Consider the following 10,704-nt stretch of genomic DNA (forward strand, 5'->3'; position numbering starts at 1 on the left):
AAACCTTTGACTGGTACTGTATTTGTAGAAATATACACAATAGTAAAACATATAGAAGTAATGCCTGGCATCTCAGTAGACACTGTTTTATCTGAAATGAGGAAAAGAATAGTTTAGCTCAGCCTACTATATCAGTATATTAGTACTATTAATAGACCATCAATAGACTGTTCATATTTAAATGAACATGTTAGCTTGTTGACATACCTGTTTTTTTGTTCCAGATGAAGAGTCCAATGACAGTAAAGATGACTAGCAGTAAAATAGTCAGAGTCGTGATGAAGGCTCCAAGACTCCAATGTCCTATACAAAGGATTTATCAAACCACTTAAAATTTGACAAAATCTGTATTTAAAATCCAAAGTGAGTCTTGTTTCTCACGTTTATGTCGTCGTCTTTGGTAGATACAGTAACTCAAGACAACATATTTGAGGACTTCACCGGTCCACCTGTACCCGAAAAGCCAGGTTGGACATAATTGTCATGGGTCTCGGTTTGCCCGTAAGGACTCGTACACACCCGAATGCGACTGGTGTTGTGGAGAGAAAGTGAAAATTGTACAATTGATGCTGCTGCTCTTTCTTTTCACGAAAGTGGTGCGTGAAGCTTGCTGTTGTTGCCGGCCAATCACAAGTCATCAAAGCATCGCTATAGTAAAAGAGCCAAGTTAGGAGAAACAGGTAATTACAATAATAAAGGAAACACCGACATAAAGTGTCTTAATAGGAATAACGTGTATGTGTCTAAGCTCGTAAACCCCTCAAACTTGTTGTTGGACTGTCTGCAAAAGTGCAGACCTCTCTCAGTCAGGGAGAGCAAGGTAGAGCTAGAGCGAACGCTATGTCACAGGGTTATACAGTCCCCCACTCACTGCAGCGCTATATAGAACTTTATGGAATGACATAAATCTACCAAAAAAAATTTATGTTCTGTCACAGTGATAATTCTACATTCGGGAAGTCAAATCAATTGTGAGATATGGCATATACATTTTATGTGATAAATGTGGGTCTCGGGTTCACAATTTGATATCTGAGATCTAACATGGTCATACCATGGAGATTTTTTAATTTTTAATTTCACCTTTATTTTACCAGGTAGGCTAGTTGAGAACAAGTTCTCATTTGCAACTGCGACCTGGCAAATGATGGGCATAGATGGGCATAACATGGACCATTTTGCTATTTTGATTTGAACATTAAGACCCCCTGGATTTGGCATTTACTACTATAGCCCATATGTATTTTACATTTTAGTCATTTAGCAGACACTCTAATCCAGAGCGATTTACAGGAGCAATTAGGTTTCAGTGCCTTTCTCAAGGGCATATCGTCAGATTTGTCCCCTTGTCAGCTCGGGGATTCGAACCAGCGATGTCTCAGTAACTGGCTCAACGCTCTTACAAGCTAGGCTACCTGCTTCCATATAAATGCATTGAATAACACATTAATAAATGGCAAAACAGACAGTCAAAAACATTTATCATAAGGTTTTGACGTGTCTGTACTATACCTAGGAGATATAAGAAAGCAGCATTGTTGAATACTCGTTTCTGATCGGCTAGAAGGGCATTCTACAAAGGACAATGCTTAGCTCTATTCCGTTTCTTTTTATCCCCAAAAATGACAAGCATACCCTTAACTTGACGCATCTACCACCATGCTTGAAAATATGTGTGTTGTGTTGGATTTGCCCATAACTCTTTTCATTCAGGACAAAGATTTCATTTCTTTACCACATTTTTTGAAGTATTACATTAGTGCCTTATTGCAAACAAGATGCACGTGTCATGACGTTGCCCTCTTTGGGTACAGCGAGCACTACCCCCCCTCCCTCTGCACCAGCCCTTTTCTATGCACCATCCCCTCCAACCTGTCTCCTACATCCAGGCTGCTGTGGTCAGAGAGATCATAATTCCTGGAGGAGATTATCTCCTCATGGCCACAGTATAGAGAGAGAGAGAGTTTTCATAGAGAGAACAAAGGAATTTCTTCTACCTCACAGAACTGGAGAACCGAACGACATTTATGTTCTGGAGAAGGTATAAAAGATCGGTGAAGAATCTAGCTACGAACTGGTCCTTTTGGTACAATTTTGTGAAACTCATGGGAGACAATACGGCCACTTTACCATAACACTGTTTATACAATAGCCTCAGATATGAGGCTTACATCTAATTGTTGTATAAAATGAATGAGTGAGGATGGAACTGTTTGTGAAATTGTGTAATGTGATTTTGGACTGTTAAATGAAGGAAACTCCAATTCCCTTTGGAGTTTAACTAAATCAGAGGACCGCCCATGAGCACAGTTATGGTCTGGCGTCCTGGGACAGGCCCTTTTCTGCTCTTCCGAATAAAACCTCCACCCGGGTTTTCTATCACCAGACCAGCTTACCTCGATAACAAGAGGGCCAAGGTTTGAGTAGATGGCTGAATCTTTTAACCATACCACGTGGTTAAACTCTTAGACTATCGATACCGACAGAATAAGAACAAGTCTTTGATATTAATTACTAGTACTGCGCTAGAATCAGGTATCATTGACGTCGGAAGACCGACAACCAGCCGAAAACATCCAATCTATAAACGACATGAATGAATGTCACTACGAACTATGCCATTCACACCACGACAGAGAGGCAAGAGTGGGCGACAAACTCCCATCAGCCAGAAACAAACTTTCAACAGAGACCCGACGACACACTGACATTACAAGTATATATATTGATTCCAATTTGTCGCGAATGACGTGAGCCGTTCAGGTACAAAGAAATATCATTTCAATTTATAGTTATCCAAACTCTGTAGTGACCTTTCAGCTGACCCCCACTCCCCTCGATTGTCTAACAAGCCGGCCATAGTCCGGTTTAGCCCACTAGGGCACAGTCCGCTATCATGTCTTTGTTAACCATCTACTTCGTTGTTGTGTGTTAATGCATTCTCGTGAAAATTACTTCTTAGTTAGTAAATAATATGATTTTAAGACAATTGAATGTATGGAGTGACGTCATGAGTGGAAGAGCTGGCGTATCGTGAATAACCCACAATTTTCGACGTTTTGGAATGAGACTAACGTGAGGTAATTAATAATTCCATAATTCGAAGACTTAATTGACAGATATTAAAATATCTGAAGTGTATTTAGGAAATTATAAGCTTGTGAACTCTGCAATTTTTCATTGGTGCCACCGACGTCCTAGTTATACAGTTACATATTAATCAGTTTTATCGCGTAATAATAATTACAGAGAGTAATTTGATAAATAATCTTCATTTGATGATTGCCAAAGATCACGACACAATTGTTTTAAAATATGTGTATTATGTACAGCTTCCTTTCACCCTGTCATTTGTGTTAATATCCTGACTCCATCTACCATGTTCGTTGACTCCCATCCTCAGTTATCTCCTACCACAGCCATTAAACACTGTACTTTTTTTTTTTAAATCACCATTGGCCTCATGGTGAAATCCCTGTGCGGTTTCCTTCCTCTCCGGAAACTGAGTTAGGAAGGACGCCTGTATCTTTGTAGTGACTGGGTGTATTGATACACCATCCAAAGTGTAATTAATAATTGCACAATGCTCAAAGGGATATTCAATGTCTGCCAATAGGTGCCCTTTGCATTCCATTGGAAAACCTCCATGTTCCTTGTGCTCTGAAGGCAATGTAGCTACCCATTCCACATTGTCTACACAAGTGCAGTGCAGTCTTCAGTCTCTTACCATTTACTGTGAGGAAAACACTTTTCATACCACTGTGTGCTGCTGACATGGCACACATACTATACCGGGGGTCCACAGGGCCCTCCTGGATCGTGTCATCTTTATAAACTCAGCAAAAAAAGAAACCTCCCTTTTTCAGGACCCTGTCTTTCAATGATAATTCATAAAAATCCAAATAACTTCACAGATCTTCATTGTAAAGGGTTTAAACACTGTTTCCCATGCCTGTTCAATGAACCATATACAATTAATGAACATGCACCTGTGGAACGGTCGTTAAGACACTAACAGCTTACAGACGGCAGGCAATTAAGGTCACAGTTATGAAAACTTAGGACACTAAAGAGGCCTTTCTACTGATTCTGGAAAACACCAAGAGAAAGAATCCCAGGGTCGCTGCTCATCTGCGTGAACGTTGCTTAGGCATGCTTCAAGTAGGCATGAGGACGGCAGATGTGGCCAGGGCAAAAAAAATGCAATGTCCGTACTGTGAGACGCCTAAGACAGGGAGACAGGATGGACAGCTGATCGTCCTCGCAGTGGCAGACCACGTGTAACATCACCTGCACAGGATCGGTACATCCGAACATCACACCTGCGGGACATTTACAGGATGGCAACAACAACTGCCTGAGTTACACCAGGAATGCACAATCCCTCCATCAGTGCTCAGATGTTCCGCAATAGGCTGAGAGAGACTGGACTGAGGGCCTGTAGGCCTGTTGTAAGGCAGGTCCTGACCAGACATCACCGGCAACAATGTCGCCTTGTCACGAATCCCGTTTCCTGAGTCTGGTTTTTGCCTGTGTTCTGTTCTGGAGTGTTTTTCCGGTGTCCTGGAACGCACCCTGTCTGGTTGCCGGGCGTTTTAGCTAGTTGGGAGATCTCAGATTACCCGCACCTGTTTCCCATCAGCTATCTGTGCACCTGGTCCTGATCATCATCTCTCCTCTTCATAAGCCCGGACCTGACATCCATTCCCTGCCGGATCGTTAGCCATGAACAGTATGTCGTGCCAGCGTATCAGCCTCCTGTTTGATAGAATTTGTTTTGTTGTTTTGTACGTCTTGCTTGCCTTAAACTTACCTCTGTTTGTTCTGTCTTCAGTTATTCACCCGGATCACTTACCCCATTCCTGCCTGGTCGTCGGAGGTTTCCGCTACTCCCTTGGATCCACCTATTCACTCCCATCAACTCACCGCCGCTGCCCGCTACGCCACCTGGATATTTCTACCTCTACATATTCACTTGTAAATAAATACTCACCTTCTTCCTACTCTCCTTGTCCTGGTCTGCTTCTGGGTTCGATTTTGAAAGAACGTGACACGCCTATGGGCACAAACCCACCGTCGCTGGACCAGACAGGACTGGCAAAAAGTGCTCTTCTCTGACGAGTCACGGTTTTGTCACACCAGGGGTGAAGGTCGGAATCGCGTTTATCGTCGAAGGAATGAGCGTTACACCGAGGCCTGTACTCTGGAGCGGGATCGATTTGGAGGTGGAGGGTCCGTCATGGTCTGGGGCGGTGTGTCACAGCATCATCGGACTGAGCTTGTTGTCATTGCAGGCAATCTCAACGCTGTGTGTTACAGGGAAGACATCCTCCTCCCTCATATGGTACCCTTCCTGCAGGCTCATCCTGACATGACCCTCCAGCATGACAATGCCACCAGCCATACTGCTCGTTCTGTGCGTGATTTCGGATCTCAATCCCATTGAGCACGTCTGGGAGCTGTTGGATCGGAGGGTGAGGTCTAGGGCCATTCCCCCTAGAAACGTCTGGGAACTTGCAGGTGCCTTGGTGGAAGAGTGGGGTAACATCTCACAGCAAGAACTGGCAAATTTGGTGTAGTCCATGAGGAGGAGATGCACTGCAGTACWTAATGCAGCTGGTGGCCACACCAGATACTGACTGTTACATTTGATTTTGACACCCACTTTGTTCAGGGACATATCATTAAATTTCTGTTAGTCACATGTCAGTGGAACGTGTTCAGTTTATGTCTCAGTTGTTGAATCGTGTTATGTTCATACAAATATCTACACATGTTAAGTTTGCTGAAAATAAACGCAGTTGACAGCGAGGACATTACTTTTTTTGCTGAGGTCATGTATGCCAGTTAGGCTCTACACCTGTTGTAAAGTGGATTAATGTGCTTATTTTAAGAAGTTATTTGGTCACATTAGTTGTGATAGAAACTTCCTCAAAACATATTGACCTATGGGCTAGGCTACATGAGGTGTGTGATTATGATTGAAAAAGTCTCAAAAGAAAGTAGGCGCTGTTCCTTGCCTTCAGCTGAGAATGCATGTGTTAAAGGGGAAATAAAGGACAGCTACACTAAACAATCTACATTTATTAGATTTTCCCCAAACCTCAAAAGTGGTCTCCTGATATGGTTAAGGCATTGTTGTGAACGCAGAAAATCTAATTGTTGTTTTTCTGTTAAAAAAACTGGGGAACATGGAAAAACAAAACCGAGAAAAATGAATAATATACGGACACTACTGTTCAAAAGTTTGGGGTCACTTAGAAATGTCCTTGTTTTTGGAAGAAAAGCAAATTTTTTGTCCATTAAAATATCATCAAATTGATCAGAAATACAGTGTAGACATTGTTAATGTTGTAAATGACTATTGTAGCTGGAAACGGCTGATTTGTTATGGAATATCTACATAAGGTATAGAGGCCCGTTATCAGCAACCATCACTCTTGTGTTCCAATGGCACGTTGTGTTAGCTAATCCAAGTTTTTCATTTTAAAAGGCTGATTGACTCGTCAGTGGTCAATCAGGAGTGGGAGGCCCGTGTGCACAACTGAGCAAGAGGACAAGTGCATTAGAGTGTCTAGTTTGAGAAACAGACGCCTCAAAAGTCCTCAACTAGCAGCTTTATTAAATAGTACCCGCAAAACACCAGTCTCAACGTCAACAGTGAAGAGGCGACTCCAGGATGTTGGCATTCTAGGCAGAGTTCCTCTGTCCAGTGTCTGTAATCTTTTGCCCATCTTAATCTTTTCTTTTTATTGGCCAGTCTGAGATATGTATTTTTCTTTGCAACTCTGCCTAGAAGGCCAGCATCCTGGAGTCGCCTCTTCACTGTTGAGACTGGTGTTTTGCGGGTACCATTTAATGAAGCTGCCAGTTGAGGACTTGTGAGACGTTTGTTTCTCAAACTAGACACTCTAATGTACTTGTTCTATTGCTCAGTTGTGCACCGGGGCCTCCCACTCCTCTTTCTATTCTGGTTAGAGCCAGTTTGCGGTGTTCTGTGAAGGGAGTAGTACACAGCGTTGTTCGAGATCTTCAGTTTATTGGCAATTTCTCGCATGGAATAGCCTTCATTTCTCAGAAATTAAGAATAGACTGACGAGTTTCAGAAGAAAGTGCTTCGTTTCTGGCAATTTTGAGCCTGTAATCATCGAACCCACAAATGCTGATGCTCCAGATACTAAACTAGTCTAAAGATGGCCAGTTTTATTGCTTCTTTAATCAGGACAACAGTCTTCAGCTGTGCTAACATAATTGCAAAAGGGTTTTCTAATGATCAATTAGCCTTTTAAAATGATAAACTTGGATTAGCTAACACAACGTGCCATTGGAACACAGGAGTGATGGTTGCTGATAATGGGCCTCTATGCCTATGTAGATATTCCATTAAAAATCATCTGTTTCCAGCTACAATAGTAATTTACAACATTAACAATATCTACACTGTATTTCTGATCAATTTGATGTTATTTTAATGGACCAAAAAATAGCTTTTCTTTCAAAAACAAGGACATTTCTAAGCGACCCCAAACTTTTGAACAGTAGTGTATATGTATTTTTTTTTTTATGGCTCTTAAAAGGCACTTTAGAGCATGTGTCTTCCTGCAGCATAGCATTTTGAGGAAAGTTGAATTCAGGTTCAAAATTGGCTATGCACCGAAGATGGAAAGAGGTTGCGCCATCCTTAAAATGTTTTATAATATGTATGCCATTTAGCAGACGCTTTTATCCAAAGCAATATGGAAGAACTGGGACATTTTCAGCTTCCAAGAATTGTGTACAGATCCTTGCAACGTGCATTATCATGCTGTAACAAGGTGATGGCGGTGGATGAATGGCACGACAATGCGCCTCAGGATCTTGTCCCAGTTCTTCCATGGCCTACATACTCACCAGACATGTCACCCATTGAGCCTGTTTGGGATGCTCTGGATCGGCGACAGCGTGTTCCAGTTCCCGCCAATATCCAGGACCTTCGCACTGCCATTGAAAAGGAGTGGGACAACATTCCACAGGCCACAATCAACAGCCGGATCAACTCTATGCGAAGGAGATGTGTCGCGCTGCATGAGGCAAATGGTGGTCACACTAGATACTGACAGGTTTTCTGATCCACGCCCCTACCCTTTTTAAGGTATTTGACTAACAGATGCATATCTGTATTCCAGTCATGTGAAATCCATGGATTAGGGCCTAATGAATGTATTTCAATTGACTTATTTCCTGATATGAACTGTAACTAAGTAAAATCTTTTAAATTGTTGCCTTTATATTCTTGTTCAGTACATTCAACAACACAACAGTGAAACTTTATCAACAGATTACAGTAATTTATTAATTGGGACAACATTTTAACAGAATTCAAGAATGCAAAGGATATTGCTAACTTGTACAACAGCAGCTTCACAGTTTACATTCATAATCTAGCTACAGGTAGAAAAAAAGTCAAAGATTTTTGGTTGATTTTATAAAACTCACCAGCTTGTAGCCCAAAAAAAATTTGTATGAGTAAGTTTTGGTTCGTTCAGCCATTCTTAGGGGGAAAGAATACAGTTTTGGGATAAACGCAGAAAATAACGTCTGAACGTTGTGAATTAAGCCTTTGTTTTTTCTGATTGCATAAATGCTTAAAAAAATCGAAGTGACGTTAGCTGATGAAGATTAGCTCTTAAGCCTGTGTTTACCACAGACCTCAGTTTCAACGTTTATCCAAATACCCTACCAAAAACATATTCATTTTCCAGTAGGGTTTGTTCAACGAACCATGGGGGAGTTATTTCCTACAAAAAGACGCCATTACTAGTGCTCTCTTTTTCTTGTGGCGTCTAAAAACATTTTGGGGAAAAGATACACATTTACAATCACTGAATAACACAAAATGTGTATAATGCATGATTCATTTGACATGAATTTCACCTGCATCTCAGACCCTTTTGACACTATCGTGCTGACCCACCCTATACTGTGCTGGCTCTAATATTCTATTTTCACATTGTCCTTTCCGGCACGGCTACAGCAACTACAGTGGATGTTTAACCAGACCAGCGCAGTACAGCTCGACTTGGCTCAGTGGTGTGAAATGGTTTTGGTATGCATTCAAATGATTCTTATTGTGATTCTGTCACGTTTTCCCGGGCTGAACACAGGAAAGTAGTTTGATGTCTTCACATCAGTAAAAGTGTAAAGAAGTGACTCTGTATCAACATTATAAAAAGACAGAGTGTGTCTGTCACAGTCTAGAAACACTCCCACACTAGTGAGCTCTGCCACAGTTATTGGTGGTTGAGGGTCAGTATTGACATGGAAACCTTTTTCTTTATCAAAAGAAAGAATCCAAAAACCATTCTGTGTAGTTAAAGGAACTGTAGGTCTTCTCTCAACATTTTCTCTGGCCACACCAACATACCATGACAGTTTTTCTGTTGATTTATCCTTTACCTTCACTTCCCAAAAGTGTTGTCCTGAACTGAAACTCTCTTTAGAAAATACATGAAGATGCAGAAGGGTTTTTTCTGTATCTTTTTCTTTCATGTAAAAAGCCCGCTTTCCTTGATTGACTCTAATAGCAGGGTGCGCAGTCTTTTCATCCAGAATGATGTTGTCTGAGGGAACTAGAAAGACAAGATTTCTTTCATTCACACAATATGATGGAATGGATTGGTAAGGATTTCAGATAATGTGGACCTACAGGTAACTGCCAAAATAAAGGAAACACTTGAGTAAATGAGGTTTCTGGTGTCTGTTATGGTGTGGGGTGCTTTTTCCTGGCATGGTTTAGGTCCACTCAACCCCTTAGAGGGCCAGGTAAATGCCAATAACTACACATCCATTCTGAGTGATCACCTTCAACCTATGCTGAACCATTTCTATCCTGATGGGAGGGGTCTCTTATGGAATGACACTTCCCCCATAGGGCACGAGTGGTCACAATGGTTTGATGATCATGAAAACAATGTAAACCATATGCCATGGCCATCTCAGTCACCAGATCTCAACTCAATTGAACACTTATGGGTGATTCTGGAGCGGCGCCTGAGACAGCGTTTTCCACCCCCATCAACAAGAGAGCTCCAGAACTTGTAGAATCTATGCCAATGAGTATTGAAGCTGTCCTGGCAGCTCGTGGTGGCTCAACGCCCTATTAAGACACTTTGTTGGTTTCCTTTATTTAGGTTGTTACCTGTATATTGTAATAATCTAATGAACATACAATGTTCCTGTCCTACTGTGATTTTTTTACCTTTGAATCCTTTCACCTGGTGCCAATCTGCATTTAAAAAAAGTAAATTGTGAGTGTCCTGTATTTCAACTGTTCCAAAAATGTTATAAATTATAAATAGTTTAATGCACTCCAACATGTCAGCAGACTTAGTTTAATGAACAATGTAAACACTGTAAATTATACAATTTAGACGGTAATACATTTTTCCCCCCAGTATAACTTTACCTTTCAGATTAACTTCTTTACCAGATGCAATGTGTTCTGTAGGAGTCTTCACTGTGGTTTCTGCCCCTAACGGAGCACCTTTAGGTAATATTGAAATTCATCAGGTTACTACACTATCAAAGTTATATCATATACAGTATATCATGAGTGAACATTACATTCAATTAGGTTTTTTGTCTCTGTTGAATGGAAAAGGTGAACGTTATTGTAAAAAGGTGAATGTGGAACTGGGAAGGTCAAATCCTATTGCGATTATGTCA

At 41.3% G+C, this 10,704-nt stretch overlaps 1 long non-coding RNA gene across 1 annotated transcript; it reads right to left on the reverse strand.

Annotated features, from left to right (window-relative positions):
- Window positions 1-8,306: 8,306 nt before the first annotated feature.
- On the reverse strand, window positions 8,307-10,698 carry LOC112069271 (uncharacterized). Its single transcript, XR_002893704.1, has 3 exons — window positions 10,445-10,698; window positions 10,238-10,264; window positions 8,307-9,608 (listed from the first exon to the last, which is right to left on the reverse strand). It is a non-coding gene; the product is annotated as an uncharacterized lncRNA (long non-coding RNA).
- Window positions 10,699-10,704: the final 6 nt, after the last annotated feature.

The sequence above is a fragment of the Salvelinus sp. IW2-2015 genome, unplaced genomic scaffold, assembly GCF_002910315.2.
Source record: "Salvelinus sp. IW2-2015 unplaced genomic scaffold, ASM291031v2 Un_scaffold959, whole genome shotgun sequence".
NCBI lineage: Eukaryota > Metazoa > Chordata > Actinopteri > Salmoniformes > Salmonidae > Salvelinus > Salvelinus sp. IW2-2015.